The sequence below is a fragment of the Pantherophis guttatus genome, chromosome 2, assembly GCF_059756535.1.
Source record: "Pantherophis guttatus breed Tessera chromosome 2, ASM5975653v1, whole genome shotgun sequence".
NCBI classification, from domain to species: Eukaryota; Metazoa; Chordata; class Lepidosauria; order Squamata; family Colubridae; genus Pantherophis; species Pantherophis guttatus.
In genome coordinates this window covers 6,442,563-6,466,761 of record NC_142064.1, presented here as the reverse complement: position 1 = coordinate 6,466,761, position 24,199 = coordinate 6,442,563, and the positions used below count along the sequence as shown (strand labels likewise).

Here is a 24,199-nt window from a genome sequence, read left to right as displayed (position 1 = left end):
AGAGTAGAGAGGAAGGAAGGAAAGAAGGAAGGGAGGGAGGGAGGGAGGGAGGGAGGGAGGGAGGGAGGGAGGGAGGAAGACTTAGAATAATCTTATTGTCATTTTAAATGTACACTAATGGGTGTTTTGAGAAAATACCAGAGTTCTGTTTGCAATGGGTGCATTACTTTGAACCCTGACAATCGGCATACACTAACATGAAATTTTTGAAAGGAAGGAAGGACAGAGAGAGAGGGCGGAAAGAAAGAAGAAAGAAAGAAAGAAAGAAAGAAAGAAAGAAAGAAAGAAAGAAAGAAAGAAAGAAAGAAAGAAAGAAAGAAAGAAAGAAAGAAGAAAACTTGGTAACTTGGGCGTCCTCCTGGACGCACGGCTGTCATTAGAAGATCATTTGACGGCCGTGGCCAGGGGGGCTTTTTATCAGGTCCGCCTGATACGCCAGTTACGCCCCTTTCTAGATCGGGACTCCCTACACACAGTCACTCAGGCACTCGTCACTTCCCGCCTGGACTACTGCAACGCTCTCTACATGGGGCTCCCCCTGGGATGCACCCGGAGGCTCCAGCTGGTCCAGAACGCGGCCGCACGGGGGATTATGGGGGCGACGAGGCGCTCCCATGTAACACCTCTCCTGCGCGAGCTGCACTGGCTCCCGGTGGTCTTCCGGGTGCGCTTCAAGGTGTTGGTGACCACCTTTAAAGCGCTCCATGGCTTAGGGCCGGGGTACTTACGAGACCGCCTTCTGCCACCAATAGCCTCCCACCGGCCAGTTCGCTCCCACAGAGTGGGCCTCCTCAGGGTGCCGTCCACCAGACAATGTCAGCTGACGACTCCCAGGGGGAGAGCCTTCTCTGTGGCGGCGCCCACCCTCTGGAACAACCTCCCCCCAGAGATACGTACAATAACAGACCTCCGGATTTTTTGTCGGGCCCTGAAAACCCATTTATTTCAACTAGCTGGGCTGGCTTGAGTTAATTTTAAATTGATTTTAAATTGGGTTGTTTTAATTTATGGCCAATAATATTTAATTATTTTAAATTGCTTTTAAATTTTGTATGTATTGTTTTTTACTCTGGCTGTTCACCGCCCTGAGTCCTATTTTGGAGAAGGGCAGTATAGAAATTTAAATAATAAATAAATAAATAAAAGAAGAAAGGAAAGAAAGAAAGAAAGAAGAAAGAAAAAAGAAAAGAAGAAAGAAAGAAAAAGAAAGAAAAGAAAGAGAAAGAAAGAAAGAAAGAAAGAAAGAAAGAAAGAAAGAAAGAAAGAAAGAAAGAAAGAAAGAAAGAAAGAAAGAGAAAGAAAAAGCAACAAGATGTATGGAATCAATTGCAGTGAAGATGGTTGCACTCTTGGAAGTGATCTCTTGAATGATCAGCCTGAAGACAGATTGTCCTTGCGGGTGTGTATTTGTGTGGAATCTATGTGACTGCCCAGACACATAATCAATGATTCTATTATTCTACTTAGGCTATGAAAATGAAATTTCACTTTACTTAATGGAACTGTGCACCCTTTTAGATCCGAAGGCAAAAAGGAACTTTGGGAATCTGTTGGTGCATGCCTGGAACATTTATCTTAACCCTTTTTTTTCCCCCAAGGATTGTGCACAAAAGTCACAACTATTACGTGTGTACTCTTATTCTTTCCACGTCTCCATTTGCTCTGTTCCGAGTTCCAAGTAACCCTCCTAACCGAATCAGAACTCCAAGGCTGGCACATTCCTCAGAGTACAGATTTATTAGGTAGGTCATATTGTCACATCTGGGGAAACCCAACTCTAAGGACCCCCTCGGGTTTCCGTCGTAGTTAAAATTACAATTTTCCCCTACTGGGAAAAAATGTCCACCTGGATTCGGTTCCAAGTGGGGAGAAAGACACTGGAAACATGGAGACTGTTTGGAAAGATGGTTTAATGGTGGACAGGACCACATGGGCTTGAAGTCCTGGGTAGCTGACCACATGGAGTGGAGACAGATATATATTTATATCCTCTCGTGAGCTTTGAACTTGCTTCCTGTTCCTGTGAAAGAAATGTATTCTGATTGGTTGTCAGACTCCCATGGAGCCATGTAAGGGCAGCTTTGTAGGTTGTCTTGAGTCCCAGGCTTGGTTGAGCCTTGCAGGGTGATGTAATCTTCCCAGGTGCCATTTGATGAGATGGATAGAGAGCTAATCCTATTATGTCCTGAGGGTGAAGGTCTTTTGTATTGTAGCTAAGATGGCCCAGCCTTTTGTCCTGTATAGGATGGCACGAGTCTTTCTGGGACTATTAACAAAGGTGGGGGCTGCTTTCCAAGAGCATTTATTTATTTTATTTATTTTATTAGTCATATTTCTATGCCGCCCACTCTCCGAGGACTCTGGGTGGCTTACACCAAAGAATTGCCCCCTAACAATCTGGGCCCTCATTTTACCCACCTCGGAAGGATGGAAGGCTGAGTCAACCTTGAGCCGGTGAGATTTGATCCGCTGATCTGCTGAACTAGCAGTCAGCTGAAGTAGCTGCAGTACTGCACTCTAACCACTGCGCTACTTCACATCCCTTTTCTCATGTTCCTCCTTTTCTCATCCAGGGAGGTATAATATTCTGCCTTTTTAATATTTCCTAGAATATTTCATTCTTCTAGGAGAGGGGTGGGTGCTGACTTCCTATACCTCCCCCTGTCCATGCAATCCATCACGTGGCCCAATCAGGTCACAGTCCAAAGTTTATATTTATTGTATTGTATTGTATTGTATTGTATTGTATTGTATTGTATTGTATTGTATTGTATTGTATTGTATTGTATTGTATTGTATTCTGTTCTATTCTATTCTATTCTATTCCATTCCATTCCATTCCATTCCATTCCATTCCACTCCACTCCACTCCACTCCACCCCATTCCATATTTTCTATTCTATTCTATTCTATTCTATTCTATTCTATTCTATTCTATTCTATTCTATTCTATTCTATTCCATTCCATTCCATTCCATTCCACTCCACTCCACTCCACTCCACTCCACTCCACTCCACCCCATTCCGTATTTTCTATTCTATTCTATTCTATTCTATTCTATTCTATTCTATTCTATTCCATTCCATTCCATTCCATTCCACTCCACTCCACTCCACTCCACTCCACTCCACTCCACCCCATTCCGTATTTTCTATTCTATTCTATTCTATTCTATTCTATTCTATTCTATTCTATTCTATTCCATTCCATTCCATTCCATTCCATTCCATTCCACTCCACTCCACTCCACTCCACTCCACTCCACCCCATTCCATATTTTCTATTCTATTCTATTCTATTCTATTCTATTCTATTCTATTCTATTCTATTCTATTCTATTCTATTCTATTCTATTCTATTCTATTCTATTTTGTCAAGCATGTATAAGATAACAGATATTAGTATAAACATGATTATGGATAAATGAAATGAATACGAATAAATGGGGACATTAGGACAGGGGCGGAAGGCACGCTGGTGTGCTTATGCACGCCCCTTACAGACCTCTTAGGAATGGGGTGAGGTCAGCAGTAGACAGTCTAAGGTTAAAGTTTTGGGGGTTTGGGGAAGAAACCACAGAGTCTGGTAGTGCATTCCAGGCATGACCACTCTGTTGCTGAAGTCGTATTTTCTGCAATCAAGTTTGGAGCGGTTTACCATTAAGTTTGTATCTATTGTGTGTTCGTGCATTGTTGTGGTTGAAGCTGAAGTAGTCATTGATAGGTAGGACATTGTAGCAAATAATTTTATGTACTACGCTTAGGTCGGACCGAAGGTGGCGTAGTTCTAAGTTTTCCAAGCCCAGAATTTCAAGCCTGGTGGCATAAAGTATTCTGTTGTGAGCAGAGGAGTGGAGGACTCTTCTCGTGAAATATCTTTGGACTCAATTGTATTAATGTCTGATATACAGTGCGGGTTCCAGACAGATGAGCTGTATTTGAGAATTGGTCTAGCAAAGGTTTTGTATGCTCTAAGCAGTACAATATTACCAGAGAAGAAGCTACGCAAGATTAGGTTAACAACTCGTAATGCCTTTTTAGCAATGTTGTTACAGTGGGCTCTGGCACTTAGATCAATAGAGATGAGTACTCCAAGGTCCTTGACAGAGTGAGGGTCGTCTACAAGGTTGTGATCTGGCCTCACGCCCTGCCTTCTTGCACCTGGTGGGAACGTCCTTGGCTCTCAGAAGAAAGAATTTTATTTTGGTTACAATCCCTTTGCTATCTCTACCTCCCCCCCCCTTCCATTCCCACAGCTTGCCTGGCCTTTGCTGTGCCAGCCCTGAAGATGCCAGGAGAAAAATGGCTCCTCGGTTGACATACCCCTTTTTTTGCCTTCACACCCCAACCCACACAGTCCTACTATTGCTTAATAACACTGAAGAACAGAAACACAACTGGAGAATTGGATTGCATGAAATCATCATCATCATCATCATCATCATCATCATCATCATCGACCACCTGATCAGTGGGTGCAGCAAAATTTCACAAACTGACTACCTACAACGCCATGACCGTGTTGCTAAGATCATTCACTGGAAATTGTGCCAGAAGTTTGGATTTGAGTACAGCAAAAACCACTGGGAACATCAGGTTGAGAAAGTTTTAGAGAAGGAGAAACTCAAGATCTTGTGGGACTTTAGGATTCAGACTGACAGGCACTTGATCCACAACACACCTGACATAACAATAGTTGAAAAGAAAAAAGTATGGTTCATTGACATTGCAATACCTGGTGATGCACGGATTGAAGATAAGCAGCAAGAAAAAAATCACAAAGTACCAGGACTTGCAAATTGAAGTTGAGCGACTGTGGAAAAAGAAATCGTGTGTTGTCCCGATTGTAATTGGAGCCCTCGGAGCAATACCCAAAGGGCTACCCCACTATTTAGAAATTCTAAATTTGCCGGACTTGAACATTTTGACTACAAAAAACCACCTTACTCGGAACAGCTTACATCCTCCGACGATACCTTAACAGTTCCTAGGTCCTTGGTTAGGACTCGAGCTGCTGAACTATTAACCAGCCTCAAAGGCTGTGAATCTCACTAAAGATTAAATAATAATAATAATAATAATAATAATAATAATAATAATAATAGTAGTAGTAGTAGTAGTAGTAGTAGTAGTAGTAGTAGTTTCAAAACAGCTGTGTCATCTCTTGCAAATCTGGAGAGGGCAAAGCAATAACTACACTTCCAAAATGACCTCCCCCCCAAAAATGCATTCAATTTCTTTTTCTGGCACTTCTATCCGCTCTCCTTTGATCTATGAGCTCCCAGTTGTGTTGACACCACATCCAGCAAAGTTAGATAGCCTTGCGAAGTTCGTGACATATTTTGGACACCAGATGAGCTGAAATGCCAAGCAAGAGATAACAAAAGATGGGGCTTGCTCCATAAATTTACTTTGTGTCAAACCTTGGTGCTCTGGAGAGTGACAGGAATCAATATCTTCAGAACCGGCCAATCGTCAAACAAATAGATAAAGCCTTCTCAAAATATCAAATGAGCAACGGCTTCGACACATTGCTCAGAAATAAAAAAAACCTCTACAATGGCAAAACTTTTCAGTTCTCAAGATGATGTGATGCTGGGTCTTACAAAGAACTATGTATTAACACATCTGTCTGTCTGTCTGTCTGTTTGTTGTTTGTCCATACAGAAGCATTCTTATATTGGGTATATTTTAAATATATATTAACCCTGGGACCTGCCTCTCTGTTTCAGCGTCATTAAATTAAACATTAAATGAACAGCATTGTGTTAAATTGTTATATAAATCGATAGATGGCATTAAAGTCTTCTTCTGTCCATAAGGATCTGTGTTGTTGTTGTTTGTCTTCTTCTTCTTCTTCTTCTTCTTCTTCTTCTTCTTCTTCTTCTTCTTCTTCTTCTTCTTCTTCTTCTTCTTCTTCTTCTTCTTCTCCTTCTCCTTCTCCTTCTCCTTCTTCCTCTCCTGCTCCTGCTCCTCCTTCTCCTCCTGCTTCTCCTCCTCCTTCTTCCTCTTATTCTTCTCCTCCTCTTCCTTCTTCCTTTTCTTCTTCTTCCTCTCATCCTCCTCCTCCTCCCTCCCTCCCTTCCTCCTTTCCTTCCTTCCCCTCCCAACTACAAATAAACAAATAAGTAATAGAATTCAACAATCAAAAACTTACAACCAAACATAATCATGGACAACAGCCCTTATGCTTCAAACAGCCAGTCTTTGTACCTTCACAACCTTCCTAAAATCTTACCAAAGTGGAGACCAAAGTCCTGGAAGTGAAAATTCCTCCTCCGCCTCTTTTCTTTTTCTTTCCTCAAACTGCCGCTGACATCCTCCTCCCCATGCCACCCCCCTCCAGTGTCTCAGAACACCTTTCCATCACAGAAGTTCTGCTGCACCCGATGTTCTGGGCCACTGCTCCTGCTTCTTAAATTATAGCCCAAAGAAAAGAATTGGTATCTTTTTTTTAAAGTTTGTTTCTTCCCTGAGATATTACTGGAGGTTCCCCCTCCAGAATTCCCCCTCCCTTCTAGCAAGGAGAAAAGTGTTTCTCAGCATTTCTTTGAACACAAAATAGGAAGGAGAATTTGGAAGGATCCTCTCTGGATCTACAGATACCTTTCAAATTTGTTTCCTATGCCTTCAAAGTCCTATTTCTCTGAGTCACAGAAGTTTCATCTCTCTCTTGCTCTCTCTCTCTTTCACTCATATTATCTCAATTTCTTTCTTTTTCTTTCTTTCTCTCTTTCCCTTATTCTCTCTCACATTCTCTTTCTCTCTCTTTACTTTCTTGTTTTCTTTCCTTCTCCCTCATTTATTTATCTTTTTCTCTAATTCTCCTTCTCTCATTCTTTCTTTCTCATTCTCTTTCTCTCTCTTTACTTTCTTGTTTTCTTTCCTTCTCCCTCATTTATTTATCTTTTTCTCTAATTCTCCTTCTCTCATTCTTTCTTTCTCATTCTCTTTCTCTCTCTTTACTTTCTTGTTTTCTTTCTTTCCCCCTCATTTATTTATCTTTCTCTCTAATTCTCCTTCTATCCTTCTTTCTTTCTCATTCTCTTTCTCTCTCCCTCTTTCTTTTTCTTGCTTTTTCTGTCATTCTCTCTCTTGTTCTTTCTTGTTCTCTCTCTTTCTCTTTCTCTTTCACTCTCATTCTCTCATTCTCTCAATTTCTTTCTCTCTCTCTCTCTCTCTTTCTTTATCTCATTCTCTCATTCTCTATTTCTCCCACTTTCTTGTTCTTTCTTTCTTTCTCCCTCACACTTTTTCCTTCTCTCATTCTCTCATTTTCTCTTTCACTCTTTCCCTTTCCATTTTCTCTCTCTCTTTCTCATTTTTTGCTCTTTCTCATTCTTTCTCTTTCCCCCTCTTTCTCGCTCTCTCCCCTTTACTCTTTCTCTTGGAAAGCATGGGGTTTTGCATGTGTAACATACACTGCACCAAATTGTACACTGAAACCATCCCAATATATTCAAAATCAAACTTTGCACTCAGTCTTTTATGTCATGTTTCCAATTTTCTTCCCCCTGGTGGGTGGGTGGGTGGGTGTTTGATACTTATCCATTTCATACTCTCTTCTTCAGCCTCCCTTCTCTCTCCAGAGCATTCAAATAATAATGGACATGCGTGGACAGAACTCACATACCAAACAACACACACCTTTCAGTTATTCTGGCACAGCTTCCCAAGCTGGAATCTATTCACCATGGAGGGTTAGAAGAATTCCATTAAGTTTTTAAAGAAAAGGTTGATATGGATATTTGAAGGTTGGGGGTTTCTGTTTCAGCTGAAAGTTTTCTTCCAGTGTTTTAGGAGTCGCAGAGCAATGAGAATCCTGCTCTCCAAAATGATGGAAGGCAATATTTGAGCTGTTTTGGAAAAGAAGGACTCAAATTGCCGACCTGATGTTAGCTATGTATGAAATGGAAACCAGTAGTAAACTAGTCAGCGTGCATTGGGGTGATTTTTTAATAGCTCTTCCTGGGGGGAAAAAAAAGAGTTTATAGGTAGTCCTTGACTTATGGCCACAATTGAGCTGAAAATGACTAAAGGAGACAGTTCTTGAATTTAGCCCAATTTTATGACCCTTCTGGCCTCCATTGCTAAGGAAATCACTACAGTTCATTAGCGAGAAACACGGTTAAGTTAATTGGGTTTCTCCATTGACTTCACTTGTCAGAAGGTGGCAAGAGGTGTTCACATGACCCCGGAATACCGGTTCTGTGAGTCTGCTACCGAGCACGTGCAATGCTAAAAAAGGAACATTTTGTAGCCTTCCGAGTCTGCAAAGGTAAGTAGAACAGTGAGTGGTGGTGGTGAATCTGCTGTGCCACACAAGTTAGATTAGCTAGAAAGCAGGAAATCTGACGATTCTAGCTAATATAAATTTCGTGTCACAGCTGATCATCACCCAGCTGATTGTCAGAAATACTGGTTCACCTAAATTGGTAGCATTTTTTTTACTACCAGTTCACCTGAACTGGTCCAAACTAGTAGCATTTCATTCCTGCTACAACCATCATAAATATGAGTCATTTGCCAAGCATCCGGATTCTGACCACGTGACCATAGGGATGCCGCAATGGCCATAAGTGTGAAAAATTGCCTTTTTTTCAGTGTTGTAAGCCAAGGACTATCTGTACAGTGGAGTCCTAGGGTGAGGTTGGGAGAGATTTAAGCTGTGGAGAAAGTATGGAACATGTCAGTCATTGTAGAATAATCGTTCCATGGGAAAAGAGAAAATATTGAGAATTCTTTCCCTTGACTTCCCAATTATTCCTTAAAACGGTTTGCCAGCCTTCTGAAAGATATGAGTAGTACAGTTTATAGAAGACAGAATAATAAGGTTGGAAGGGACCTTGGAGGTCTTCTGCCCCGCCCCCGCCCCGCCCCGCCCTGCCCTGCCGACCTGCCCTGGCATAATACCATCCTATTTAGCCATGTTTTTGAGGCCTGGCACATGCACAGAAGGTGCGCATGCAAGCAAAGTGGATGCATGGAAGGCCGAGCACATATGCAGAAGGCTCATTGGTGTGTGATGCGAGCGTGCATGCGTGGAGCGAACCGGTGGTATGAATACGTGAAACCCACTGCTGGACGTGTGTGTTTTGTTGGCAATTAACATCTTGAGAAGGAAAGGTGCCATTTTCCCTTCTGAAAGACTGCTCAAAACTGGGCTGGTTGACCCAAGAAAAATTAACTGCCTTGCAAGACTGTTTCCTCTTAGCTTGTTGGGTTGCATCTGCAGTTTTCCAGCTGTGAATATGTCAGGCCTTCTCTTTGGGGGGTGGGGGGTGGAGAAACAGCCATCTCAGATTAAGGATCTGGAAGATGGGTATTATTTTTTTTTAAAAAAAGGCATCACGACCAGAAAGCTGATCCCATGTTAGGATGGTGCAGTGTGAAATTAAAAAGGAAACAATGCAAAGACTGGAAAACAGGTGAGGTTCATCTCGGGCCTCCTGCGTGGCTCAGTTGGGTTCCATCCTTTACAAAAGCTTGAATGCACAACGTTGATGTGTTTCAGAAGCTGCCATTTCAGTCTGTTTGAAGCGAAAGAGTGTTTCACTGGACTTGAAATATTAATATATTTACATTGATTATTACTCGGTCATGTAAGTTCTGCCTGCATATCTTTTACTTGAAAAGGACACAACCATCTCAGTGCAATTCCATGACCAATTTTTATTGCATTGTTGACTTTCTCTCTTTCTGGCTTCAGAAGGGAACTCCTCAAGTACATGTGGGGTTTTTTTGTGTGTGTGTGTGCGCGCACGCACACACACACATACATATATATGGAGGATATATATATCTCCTCTTCAACTATATGTGTATGTGCATATATTGTATCTATCTATCCCTCTAGCTCTCTATCATCTACCTATCATCATCATCTATCTATGTCTGTCTCTGTTTCTCTCTCTCTCTCTATTTATCTATCTATCTGTCATCTATCTATCTATCTATCTATCTATCTATCTATCTATCTATCTATCTATCATCTATCTATTTCTGTCTTTGTCTCTGCCTATCTCTCTCTCTCATCATCATCTATTTATGTCTGTCTCTCTCTGTTTTTCTCTCTCTATTTATCTACCTATCTATCTATCTATCTGTCATCTATCTATTTATCATCATCTATCTATGTTTCTATCTTTGTCTCTGTCTCTATCTCCCTATTGCTATCTATCTATCATCTATCTATCTATCTATCTATCTATCTATCTATCTATCTATCTATCATCATCATCATCATCTATCTATGTCTGTATCTCTCTGTCTCTCTCCCCCTCTCCCCCTCTCCCTCTCTATCTGTCTGTCTGTCTATCTGTCTATCTATCCATCCATCCATCCATCCATCCATCCACCCACCCACCGATCTATCGATGTATCATCTCTACCTATACTTAGATGAATTTGAAATATGTATTCCAGCTCTTTGACTCAGAGTGAACAGTTGGAGGATAACAGAATTTTTCCATGGATATGGAAGAGGTCCATATGTGAGTTGGTTTTCTCAAGACTCCATTGATGACCAATGGATAGAGAGTCCATGAGTCTATTGATGTCCAATGGACACAGAGAGAACCCATTGATGGTCATATAACCATTGATGGTACAGAGGATAGAAAGACTCGTCCAACTTTATGCTTTCCTTACCTTGTCATTGAAGACCAGTAAGACAAAGACGGGTCACTACTCTGAGTTGTTTCCACCATCACACACACACATACACACACACACACACACACACACACACACACACACACACACACAGGGACATGCAGGAGTCTTGTGCTTCTGCTGTAGGAGAAGATAGCTCTGAAGCTTGCCTTAGAGCTCACCGCCTCATCTGTTCAAGAGATCAACAAGTTTGGGGATTAAGCCATTAAGCATTTTCTTCACATAGTTCTTTCCAGGATTGGCTAATGATTAATGGGTGGCACAAGCTTGTTCTTGACATCAAAGGTGTGTGTAATAGACATTCTTAATAGTTGCTGGAAAACTCATCTGTTAAAAATAGTTATGGGTGGCTGCCATGCTTCAAGCAAACAGGCTATTGACCTGGAGTCAAATCTCCCATTGGAGGTCAATGAGTTCAGAATCTCACAGATTGTTCTCATCAAGTGATGGAAGCACATATGCCCTGGTGGCTAATTAACTAATTAATAATAGACACTCCAGAGGAATATTTCTTCGCACACTTTTATAGCAATCATCTAGATGCCTTTCTGCATGCCAGATTAATCTGATTGAAATACACATTAACCTGTGGTTCCCACACCTCCCAAAAAAAAGAAGAAAAAAAAGAAGAAGAAGAAAAGAAGAAGAAAAAGTCTATATTTCTACCAAAGGAGCTTGTCCTAAGCCAGAGAGAGAGAGAGAGAGAGAGACAAAAACAGCTGAAGGTTCCACTTATTTATCTATTTCTTTAGAGACAGCCAATTTGACCTCGGCAGCTGTGATAACCTTTCCCCCAAATTGCCCTTCAAACTTCTCCCCATCTAAGTCTTTTCCCTGGATTTTGAAGTTCTGAATGACTAAATCCAATTTTCAAAAGTGGAACCGAAAATTCTGCACTGCTCTATTTGGAATGGAGGGGCGAGTATTATTATTATTATTATTTTTAAAAGAGAAAAAGAAGTTTCATGACTTTCCTGTCCTTTGATATGTTCTTTTTCTTTTTCAGCCCTCTCTTTCTCATCTTCTGGGTGTTTGAAAGGTACGAATGGAAAAAATCACAGTGAAAATGTAAGCAGGGTCTGAATATAGGGAGGATTGGATCAGGATCACTGTTATTCAGAGAGTAACAAGTATAATGGTAAAAAAAACCAGAAAAGCTGAAAATAAGTGGGGCCTTGGTGTCCTAGTGGAGTCCTAATCATTTAAACATGAGCTAGCAGTGTGTGGCAGCAGCCAAGAAAGCTAATAAAATCCTTGGTTGAATAGAATAGAATAGAATAGAATAGAATAGAATAGAATAGAATAGAATAGAATAGAATAGAATAGAATAGAATAGAATAGAATAGAATAGAATAGAATAGAATAGATGGATAGGATAGGATAGGATAGGATAGGATAGGATAGGATAGGATAGGATAGGATAGGATAGGATAGGATAGAAAGAACAGAACAGAACAGAACAGAACAGAACAGAACAGAACAGAACAGAACAGAATAGAATAGAATAGAATAGAATAGAATATATGGAATGGATAGGATAGGATAGGATAGGATAGGATAGGATAGGATAGGATAGGATAGAATAGAATAGGATAGGATAGGATAGGATAGGATAGGATAGGATAGGATAGGATATATGGAATAGAATAGAATAGAATAGAATAGAATAGAATAGAATAGAATAGAATAGAATAGAATAGAACAACAGAGTAGGAAGGGACCTTGGAGGTCTTCTAGTCCAACCCCCTGCCTAGGCAGGAAACCCTACACCACTTCAGACAAATCGTTATCCAACATCTTCTTAAAAACTTCCAGTATTGGAGCATTCACAACTTCTGGAGGCAAGTTGTTCCGCTGATTAATTGTTCTCACTGTCAGGGAATTTCTCCTTAGTTCTTCTGTCCTTGATTAGTTTCCACCACTGGTGGTATTCACTTATCTTCGCTACCGGTTTGCAAACCCACCTCTGACTCCACCCCTTCATAAGATCAAGGTTTTGGGGCCAAAGTTCTTTCAGAGCTCAAGTGTGATTGTGTGTGTGTGTGTGTGTGTGTGTGTGTGTGTGTGAAGAGTGTCCTGCTCCCACAGTTCGAGCCATCCATCATTTGGAAAAAAAAAAATAAAGGAATAGCAACATCAACATTTGAAGGGAGTGAGAAAGACGAATTGCGGTTTCTTATCCATATCTGTCCACTGCCGATAATTGTTTTCACTCGAGCAGAATTTCAGCTTTGGGGTCAAGAAGGACAAAAAAATATTGTCCCTTTTTCCCCCCCTGCAGATATACAACAATTGCTGCACTATGAGAAAAAGGACTGCCAGTCTCCAGGGCTTGTATCCCTTGCCTTTGCATATGAAAAATCAAGTCTAAATAACAAGGCACGCTTGTTATAAACCCTCGTATATCATCTCCGCTCTCCAAATAAGCGGCTTTCATAATAATGGTATGCAAATAGCATTGACAGAAGTCATGCAAATAATTTTGTTAGTAAATCATGGTAATAAATTCTGGTTTGACTGAAGTCGTCCCAACAATTCTGAGGAAGAAGAAAAGAAAAAGAAAAGAAAAAAACCCAGAGGGATTGTAAAAGGAAATGGATCAGAATCATTATTCCACAACCAATAGAAGTAGATAGATAATAGATGATAGATAGAGATAGATAGATGATAGATAGATAGATAGATAGATAGATAGATAGATAGATAGATAGATGTAGATAGAGTTGGATAGATGGATAGATGGATAGATGGATAGGAGTAGATGGATGGATAGATGGATGGATAGATACAGGGACAGACAAAGATCAAGAGCTAGATAGATGTTAGATATAGATAGATGATAGACGATAGACGATAGAAGATAGATAGATAGATAGATAGATAGATAGATAGATAGATAGATGATAGATAGATGTAGATAAAGTTGGATAGATGGATAGATGAATAGATGGATAGGGATAGACGGATGGATAGATGGATGGATAGATACAGGGACAGACAAAGATCAAGAGCTAGATAGATGTTAGATATAGATAGAAGATAAAATATAGAAGATAGATAGATAGATGATAGATAGATAGATAGATAGATAGATAGATAGATAGATAGATAGATAGATAGATAGATAGATGAATAGATGGATAGGGATAGATGGATGGATGGATGGATGGATGGATGGATGGATGGATGGATGGATACATGGATAGACAAAGTTTGAGAGATAGATAGATGGTAGATATAGATGATAGATGATAGATAATGATAATAGATAGATAGATAGATAGATAGATAGATAGATGATAGATAGATAGATGAATAAATGGATAGATAGATGAGAGAGATTTGGATAAATCTGAAGATGTCTTTTCTTGACATTTGATTTTCCTTGGGATTTGTAAATTTTGCAGTAACCTCATTACTTGCAAAAATAGGAGAAAAGTTGCTTCTAAATGGCTCCCAGTGAATTGACTCTTGTTTGAAATGGTCCCAATGAATTTGGCCATGTCTACAGAATCAGAGCATTGTGAAGTTAGGAAGAGAAGTGAAAAATAATTTTGATTGGTAGATCAAAGCAAGAAGCCTTGAAAGGGCCATTGAGATGACCTAATAATGAAATGTCCATTAGAATTTTAGCATTGTAGTTCTTATTAAACAATGACAGAGGTCAAATATGAATATATTAGGGGGTGGGGGAATCGTGAAATAATTTCTTCTATAAACTGGGTCTAGAATTTCTGAAGAAAAAAAAAGAGCTCTGAATTTGAGAATGAAAGCAAACCAGCAAAATTTCAGAGGTCTCTGATAAGGCAAGAGATCCATTTACAAAACAAAGCCTCACAATTGCTATTAACCCTGTACGACTGCTGAGAGGCCAGACAATTGTTTCAAATAAAGGCAGGTAATTTCATGCTCTACAGTATATGTTTTGGATTTCAACTTCTGTCAGCTCCATCTAACGTGAACAATGACGTGGATTTTTCAAAACTGCAGTCTTAATATCAAGAGGACTTTGGGACATTCCGGTTCAAAAACCAGCGATTGCTACTAGAATGAAATGAAATTTATACTGAATAGCGAAAAATAGAGTTGGGAAGGACCTTGGAGGTCTTCTAGTCCAACCCCCTGTTCAAACAGGAGACTTTATACCCGTGATGGCAAACCTATGGCACGCGTGTCATAGGTGGCACACGTAGCCATATCAGTGGGCAATTGAGCTCAGCTCAGTCACGCATGCGTGGGCTGGCCAGCTGATTTTTGGGCCTTCTGGGCCCACCAGAAATAGGGAAACAGGCTGTTTCCTGCCTCCAGAGGGCCTCTAGGGGTGGTGGGGAAGGCCCGTTTTTTCCTGTCCCCAGCCTCCAGAGCCTCCAGAGCTGGTGGGATCGTAGGTCAGCAAATGGGCCATTTTTGACCTCTGGAGGGCCTCTGGGGGGGGGTGGAAGGCCATTTTCGCCCTCCCCAGACTCCAAGAGAGGCTCTGGAGGCTGGGGACAGCAAAAAATGGGCCTTCTAGTCCCACCGGAAGTTGGCAAATGGGCTGTTTTTGGCCTCTGGAGGGCCTCCGAGGAGGTGGGGAAGGCCATTATTGGCCTCCCCAGACTCCTAGAGAGGCTCTGGAGGCTGAGGACAGGAAAAAAACGGGTCTTCCCCCCCCCCGAGGCCCTCCGGAGGCAGAAAACAGGCTGTTTCCCTACTTCTGGTGGGCCCAGAAGGCCTGAAAATCAGCTGGCCGGCGGGCGCATGCTAGTTCTGTCGGCATGGCTTGGTGGGCATGGCATTGCTTGGTGGGCATGGCAGGGGAAGGATACCGTAAAATCTCCATTCCCACCCCACTCCAGGGGAAGGTTACTGTAAAATCTCCATTCCCTCCCCACTCCAGGGGAAGGTTACTGCAAAATCCCCATTTCCTCCCAATCAGCTAGAACTTGGGAGGCACAGAATAGATGGGGGCTATACTATTTCAAACAAGTGTTGTCCAGCTCTTCTCAGAAACCTCCAGTGTTGGAGCACCCACAACTACTGGAAGCAAACTGTTCCACTGATTAATTGTTCTCACCGTCAGGAAATTCCTTCTTAGTTCTAGGGTGCTTCTCTCCTTGATTAGTTTCCATCCATTGCTTTTTGTCCTGCCTTCAGATGCTTTAGATAATAGGTTGATCCCCCCCCCCCCCCACTCTTCTCTGTGGCAGCCCCCAAATACTGGAAGACTGCTATCATGCTATCACCCCTAGTTCTTTTTTTTACTGGACTAGCCATACCCAATTCCTGTAACCGTTCTTCGTATATTTTAGCCTCCAGGCTCTTAATGAGTAGAATAGAATAGAATAGAATAGAATAGAATAGAATAGAATAGAATAGAATAGAATAGAATAGAATAGAATAGAATAGAATAGAATAGAATAGAAACAGGCTAATTGTGCTCCTTGTTAGGCAGTTTCTCCTTAATTCCAGGTTGCTTCTCTCCCTGATTAGTTTGAATAGAATAGAATAACAGAATTGGAAGGGACCTTGGAGGTCTTCTAGTCCAACACCCTGCCCAGGCATGAAACCCTACACCACTTCAGACAAATGGTTATCCAACATCTTAAAAATTTCCAGGGTTGGAGCATTCACAATTTCTGGAGGCAAGTTGTTTTACTGATTCATTGTTCTCACTGGCAGGAAATTTCTCCTTAGTTCTAGGTTGCTTCTCTCCTTGATTAGTTTTTCCCCATTGCTTCTTGTCCTACCTTCAGGTGCTTTGGAGAATAGCTTGACTCCCTCTTCTTTGTGGCAGCCCCTGAGATATTAGAAGACTGCTATCATGTCTCCCCAGTCCTTCTTTTCATTAAACTAGACATACCCAGTTCCTGCAACCGTTCTTCTTATGTTTTAGCCCCCAGTTGCTCTTCTCTGCACTCTTTCTAGAGTCTCAACATCTTTTTTACATCACGGAGACCAAAACTGAATGCAGTATTCCAAGTGTGGCCTTACCAAGGCATTATAAGTAGAATCAGAAGGATTAGAATAACCAATTTTGTCAGGTTTGAGCATTTCGGAAAACAATGAGCACGCCCAAGGTGATAAATAAAATTGATACAAGGAATGGCCAAGAGCAACTGACAACTAGTGTTTGTATCCAGGGTCAGTTATAGATGTTAGGGCAAGGGCTTCAAAGAAATTCAGTATTTTGGGCGATGCCAAGGATACGTCAGAACAAATAAAATAAAACACATCGAGACTCAATTGATAAGTGAACTGTCTTTCTAATTACAGAGAAAATGGATCATTATTTCCACATCTACATTTCTACCGTTGGTTATAATGCATTGTATTTCAATTACAGTATTTTTCAGTGTATAAGACGCACCGGAGTATAGTTTTGGGGAGTAAAATAGGGGGGGGACTTAGTTTTTGGGGAGTAAAATGGGGGGGGGGAAATTCTGCCTACCGGGTATTCATCTGGCTAGTCCCAGCACATTAGTTTGCTCGCTAGTTTTGAGGGTGGGGCTGGTTGGGACTGTGCTTCTAAAGCACAGCTGATTGTCGGAGGGAGCAGCAATTTGAAAAGCAGGCAAAGCACAGAAGATCACTTCGCCCTCATTGGGGCTGAAAAACAGTTTCAAAAGCACAGCTGATCCTTGGAGGGAGCTCGAGTGACTAAAGCAGGCAAAACGCAGAAGGGGTAAGAGAAGGCACTAGCTGTTCCGGGTAGCCATTTTGTGTAGCCATTTTGGGCACTGCACGGGGTTACATTCGGAGTATAAAACGCACCCAAATTTTCAGCCTCTTTTAGGAGGAAGTGTGTCTTATACACTTATTACACTTATCTTATATAAGTGTGTTTTATACTCCGAAAAATATGGCTTTTACCCTCTCAAGGGTCCATGTTGGCCAATTCAAGATTTTTGGGCTTGGCCCAATCAAAAATTTTCTGTATATATTCATTCACAGGACAGCAGTGTTTAAATAAATGCGTAACGCAAGAATAAGGCTTCCTTCTAAGAAATATCCATTGATGTTTTACTTCTCTTAGATCCAAAGAGAAAAAACTATCTTTCGACAGACACAATGGACTCATGTGCCATCATGTTGTGTCTCCTTAAGTGTTGTTGTTGTTAGTTACGAAGTCATGTCTGACCCATCGTGACCCCATGGACAACGTTCCTCCAGGCCTTCCTGTCCTCTACCATCCTCGGGAGTCCATTTAAGCTCACGCCGACTGCTTCAGTGACTCCATCCAGCCACCTCATTCGCTACCGTCCCCTTTTTCTTTTGCCCTCCATCGTTCCCAGCATTAGGCTCTTCTCCAGTGAGTCCTTCCTTCTCATTAGGTGGCCAAAGTATTTGAGTTTCATCTTCAGGATCTGGCCTTCTAAAGAGCAATCAGGGTTGATCTCCTCTAGGACTGACCAGTTTGATGGCCTTGCAGTCCAAGGGACAGATTAACAGAGTTGAAAGGGACCTTATAGGTCATCTAGTCCAACCCCCTGCTTAAGCAGGAGACCCTACACCATTTCTAACAAATGGCAGTCCAATCTTTTCTTGAAAGTCTCAAGTGATGAAGCTCCCACAACTTCTGAAGGCAACTTCTGTTCCACGGGTTGATTGTTCTCACTGTCAGGAATTCCTCCTCATTTTCAGGTTGAATCTCCCCTTGCTCAGTTTCCATTCATTATTCCTTGTCTGGCCTTCAGGTGCTTTGGAAAACAGCTCCTCTCTGGGGCGGCCCCTCAAGTATTGGAAGACAGCTATCATGTCTCCCCTGGTCCTTTTCTTCACTAGACTAGCCATGCCCAGTTCCTGCAACCGTTCTTCATATGTTTTAGCCTCCAGTCCCCTAATCATCCTGGTTGCTCTTCTCTGCACTTTTTCTAGAGTCTCAACATCTTTTTTATAGTGTGGTGATCAAAATTAGATGCAGTACTCTAGGTGTGGTCTTACTAGGGCTTTATAGAATGATATTAGTACCTCACTTGATCTTGATTGTGTCTGTTAATGCAATTTAGGATTGCATTGGCTTTTTGGGCAGCTGCTGCACATTGCTGGCTCCTATTTTATTTATTTATTTATTTATTTATTTTTCATATTTGTATACCGCCCTACTCCCGAGGGACTCAGGGCGGTGAACAACCATAAATAAATACAAAGACATACAAAAGTTAAAAACTATTAAAAAATATTAAATAATTTAGGATTAGGTTCAAAGATTAAAACATCCAATTTAACTAAAAGAGATTTAAAACCCAATTTAAAGCCAATTTAAAGGCCAATTTAAAAGGGAGAGTTAGGCCAGACCAGCCTGTTGCAATAAAAACGTTTTTAGGGCGCGGCGGAAGATGCGTAGGTCTTGGATCCTCCGTATCTCCGGGGGGAGCTCGTTCCAGATGGCAGGTGCCCCCACAGAGAAGGCTCTCCTCCTGGGGGCCGTCAGTCGACATTGTTTGGCTGACGGCACCCCGAGGAGCCCCTCTCTGTAGGAGCGAACTGGTCGGTGAGAGGCTACTGGTGGCAGGAGGCGGTCTCGTAAGTACCCTGGTCCTGAGCCATGGAGCGCTCTAAAGGTAGTAACCAAATCCTTGAAGCGCACCCGGAAGACCACCGGGAGCCAGTGCAGCTCGCGCAGGAGGGGGGTCACATGAGAGCGCCACATTGCTCCCGTCACCACCCGCGCGGCCGCACTCTGGACCAATTGGAGCCTCCGGGTGCTCCTCAAGGGGAGCCTCATATAAGTCTTTTCAGTCTATTTAGCTGGTTGTCCACTAAGACTCCAAGATCCCTCTCACAGTCACTGCTCTTAAGCCTGGTTTCCCCCAGTTTATATGTGTACTTTTGGTTTTTCTTACCTAAGTGTAGGGGTTTACTTTTCTCTACATTGAATTTCCTTTTGTTAGAGAGGGCCCAGTGTTCAAGTCCCTCAAGTAAAGATTAAAAATGAAAGTTAAAAGAAAAGATGAATGAAAAATGATGGAAATGACTGTACGTGTAAATCTGTTTATGAAAAATAAAAATAAAAACTTTTTTTAAAAAAAAAAGTCTTCTCCAGCACCACAATTCGAAAGCGTCAATTCTTCACAACTGCTCAACCTTATCCTCTGCCTTTTGCCTTCCAACTTCCCCAACATTAGGATCTTCTCCAAGGAGTCCTCTCTTTTCATTTGGTGGCCAGCATATTTGAGCTTCAGCTTCAGGATCTGTCCTTCCAAAGGATAGCCATGGTCAATTTTCTTCAGGAGGTCAAGAATTACAGAAGACCAATTTTCCACTCAATCTTCTTTTTTGTTCTACTGTTCTACATGTCTACTGCTTGGTTATCGGCAGTTGTCTCCTTCCCACCCCAGTGTTCTAATTTTTTTTAGGTGAGCGAGATGCTAATCAACCAGCTTGAGACCACGGAAGCTGATGCAAATAATCAAATCCAAATTTGTCCAGAGGGAAACACACTCAACTTTGAAGTAGGAGAGGAGGAAATTGTCACGTCGAAGCCATCGGAGACAGCCTTCCTGTAACAACGAAAACCCCCAGGGAGACGGTTGCTGATTTCCTCCTAGTCTGCTTGGCATCTCACTGACAGGGCAAATGTAATTAGAAGGAACCAAATGCGAACAATGCCACTTCCTTACTTTTATAATCCAGACAGGACTTTTTTTTTTAAAGAAAAAAAAAAAGAAGAAGCACACCACATTTTATTTAAATTAGAACGGTGCATCGTGAAGCCAAAAGCAGCATGCTAAAAGGTAACTTGTTTCGCCCTCTGGGGACAACTTTACATAAAATTCAGATCAGTCTCCAAGGAAGAAAGAAATCAGATGCAGGCATCGGGATCCAGATGTTCTCACTGGGGGGGGGGAGCATGAGCCAGGGTAAAAAAAAATAATCACAGATTTGGTTTGACAGCAACTTGGTTGGCAGAGCAACAAGGTTTTCCAACAAAGAAAACTTACTGTCTGTCATTGAGAAGCTATTTCTAGACTCAACCGTCCTGGGAACTTTTAATCTTGCCTCTAACCTGGAGAGAAAGTCTTTGTTTTTCCTTTAGGGACAAAGGCAGACTAGAATAACAGAATAACACAGAGTTGGAAGGGACCTCAGAGGTCTTCTAGTCCAACCCCCCTGTTCTGTCCCCGTCCCACACACGCACCCCCACGGACGGCCCGGAGTTAATAAGCCACACGACAAAATCTTTGAAGATAAAGCTGGCAGCAACCCAGTGGCTAGCTGCCAATTCAGACTTTACTCACACAAAACAAAGATTAGACTGCAAGCATTCCGATAAAGCAGGCAGAGTTTCAACAATACAAGGATTACTCCAAATGCAGTCCGACAAGGCAGGCAGAAGTCCAGTAACGCAGAGATCATGGATTATTTCTAGTTTTTGCTCGTCACAAACTGAACCAGCCACCACACCCACATTTATACCCTGTGGGGTGTGGTCCAGTGACTCAGCTAATCTCTGGCACGCCTTCCCCTCTGCTGCGCACGCTTCTCCCTGCGCCGCTGCCGAGGGTCCAGCCAGCATTTATCTCCTTTGTCACTGTCCACCTGTGGCTGCGGGGACGTGCTTGGCTCTGGGCCTATCTTTTGGCCTTTAGTGTTCTCCGGAGGCATTGCCAGAGAGGAGGGTCCTGGAGAGGAAGGCCTTGCCAACTCCTCTCCCTCACTCTCAGAGTCTGCATCTGTTGATAGCCCAGGCTCAGGCAACGGAGCCACAACACTCCCCTGCTCAAAGAGGAGACACAGGAGATACCTTTTCAGACAAAGGGTTTGTCCAAACTCTTCTTAAAAGACTCTGGTGTTGGACCACCCACAACTTCTGAAGCTAAGCTGTTCCACTGGTTGATTGTTCTCACTGTCAGGAAATTTCTCCTTAGTTCTAGGTTGCTTCTCTCCTTGATTAGTTTCCATCCGTTGTTTCTTGCCTTGCCTTCCTTTGCTTTGGAAAATAAGTTGACCCTCCTTGTCTTTGTAGGAACCCCTCTAGAATTGAAACACTGCTATCATGTCTTGTTTCTTCTCTTGCCTTCTGGTGCTTTGAAAAATAGGTTAACCCCACTTGAAATCTTCCAGTGATGGAGCATCCACAACTTCTCAAGGCAAGCTGTTTCACTGATTGATTTGCTCTCATTGCCAGGAAATTCCTCCTTAGTTCCAGGTTGCTTCTCTCCTTCTTTAACTTCCACCTGTTGGTTCTTGTCCTGCCTTCAGGTGCTTTGGATAATAGGTTGACCCCCACCCTCTCTTCTTTGTGGCTGCCCCTCAAATATTGAAAGACTGCACGTGAAGGCAGCACAAGAAGCAACGGATGGAAACTAATCAAGGAGAAAAGCAATGTAGAACTAAGGAAAAATTTCCTGACAGTGAGAACAATTAATCAGTGGAACAACTTGCCTTCAGAAGTTGTGAATGCTCCAACACTGGAAGTTTTTAAGAAGATGTTGGATAACCATTTGTCTGAAACAGTAAAGGGTCTCTTGCTTGAGCAGGAGATTGGACTCCCTCCAAGGTCCCTTCCAACTCTGTTATTCTGTTAATTTTTTTTATTATTATTAAATTTGTATACCGCCCTACTCCCGAAGGACTCAGGGCGGTGAACAGCCATAAAATAAAACATATAAATACAAAATTGAAAATGGAGATAAAACGAATTAAATAAATTTGGCTGAACCATTTTAAAACCCCAATAATTTAAAACCAAATTTAAAATTCCCATTTAAAAGAGGAGAAGTTTAGGTCAGGCCGGCTTGCTGGAATAGGAACGTCTTAAGCGTGCGACGGAAGGTACGCAGATCCGGAATCCTCCGTATCTCCGGGGGGAGCTCGTTCCAGATCGTAGGTGCCCCCACAGAGAAGGCTCTCCCCCTGGGGGCCGCCAGTCGACATTGTTTGGCCGACGGCACCCGGAGGAGCCCCTCTCTATGGAAGCGTACTGGTCGGTGGGAGGCTATTGGTGGTAGCAGGCGGTCCCGCAAATAGCCAGGTTAATTAACCAGTGGAACAGCTTTTGCCTACAGAAGTTGTGGGTGCTTCATCACTGGAGGTTTTTAAGAAGAGACTGGACAGCCATTTGTCTGAAATGGTATAGGGTATCCTGCCTGAGTAGGGGGCTGGACTAGATGACCTCCAAGGTCCCTTCCAACGCTTATTCTGCTATCATGTCTACCCTAGTCCTTCTTCTTTTGTACTGTGATACACAGCTTCTTTCAGTTGTTAGAGGTTCATCGTTGTTATCAGTTTTGATATTATCAAGCCAGTATGGTCTTTGCTTGCCCCTTCTTCTTGTTCCACTCACCATTCCTAGCACCGCTGACGTTGCCGATGAATTTGCACGCATGACATTGTAGGAAGTTAGCACCCACCCCTCTCCTAGGAAAATGAGATATTTTAGGAAATATTAAAAGGGCAGAATATTTCCCCTAAAAGGGAGGCAGAAATTCAGCCCCAACCCCTCCATCTTTGTCAATGGGCCATTAAGGCCTGGGCTAGTCTTTTCTAAATAACGAAGATCTACCTCCTTCAAGCAGAGCCATAATAGATAAAAGATCTTATGCCTGGACCTTGTTTGCCTTCAATCTTTCCCTGGAGGATTAAGTGAAGTATGGCGCATTTTTCCAGGTGTCACCTCACATGTCCGAAATATTCTAACTTTAATGGTTTCGATGATTTCCCTTCGCTTTCCCAGGCGGCTTATGACCTCCTCATTTCTGATTTTTGTCAACCAGCTTATTCGTAACAGCTGCCTGTAAATCCACATTTCAAATGCTTCTCGTCTCTTCAAGTGGCTTTCTGTCAGAGACCAACTCTCCACTCCGTAGAGCAGGATAAAAAAGAGAGATCAATGGCTTTTTATTATTACTCTACCGTTTCTACTGACAAACATTTAATTATAGGTGAGAATATTTTTCATCTACTTTTTGATTACTATATGCTTTGTAACATTTCCGTTCGTTCCTTTATTCGTAAACCATTTGGGGAATTCCTTAAATTAATTCAGGACTAAAATCACCATTTTTCACTCTAGTTTGTTATCTCCGATGTGTAGGTCCGTTAATTCTATTACAGGGCAATTAACCGATCTCGGGGAATTGTTAGCATTATTTATTGATTGATTTTACCAATGGACTAATTTATAACCTGGATTGCTTATTACATTTGCACCTTACAATACCTTGGGGGTGGAGTTTGTGGGAAGCTTAGAAGTAAAGGTGAACTAAGAAAAAGGCATATGTTAAAAAGAGTAACTCAGCAACCCAAATCCCACATGTACTATAAGACAAAAAAAAAAAAGTCTGGGTAAATTTCCAGATTGAAAAAGCAATCTAAAGCCCCCCCGCTTTTTTTTTGTAAGCTGCCCCAAGTCACTAGGGGTGAGTTGGGTGGATATATAAATCTATTTAATAAATGCAATAAAATGAAATCAACCCTTTGCAGGTTACATATTATGTGGATCTCTTTAAAAAAATGGAGCAACAGATTTGTCATAGGATTTATTAGCTTTGTACTTTTAAAATATACCTCTATCTCTATCTCTATCTCCATCTTCCATCTC

General features: G+C 41.9%; 1 long non-coding RNA gene across 1 annotated transcript; it reads left to right on the top strand.

Annotated features, from left to right (window-relative positions):
* The first annotated feature begins 14,484 nt into the window (after nt 1–14,484).
* Nucleotides 14,485–23,923, top strand: LOC132711420 (uncharacterized). The gene is made up of 3 exons (XR_009622274.2): nt 14,485–14,572; nt 20,013–20,390; nt 23,373–23,923. It is a non-coding gene; the product is annotated as an uncharacterized LOC132711420 (long non-coding RNA).
* The last annotated feature ends 276 nt before the right edge of the window (nt 23,924–24,199 follow it).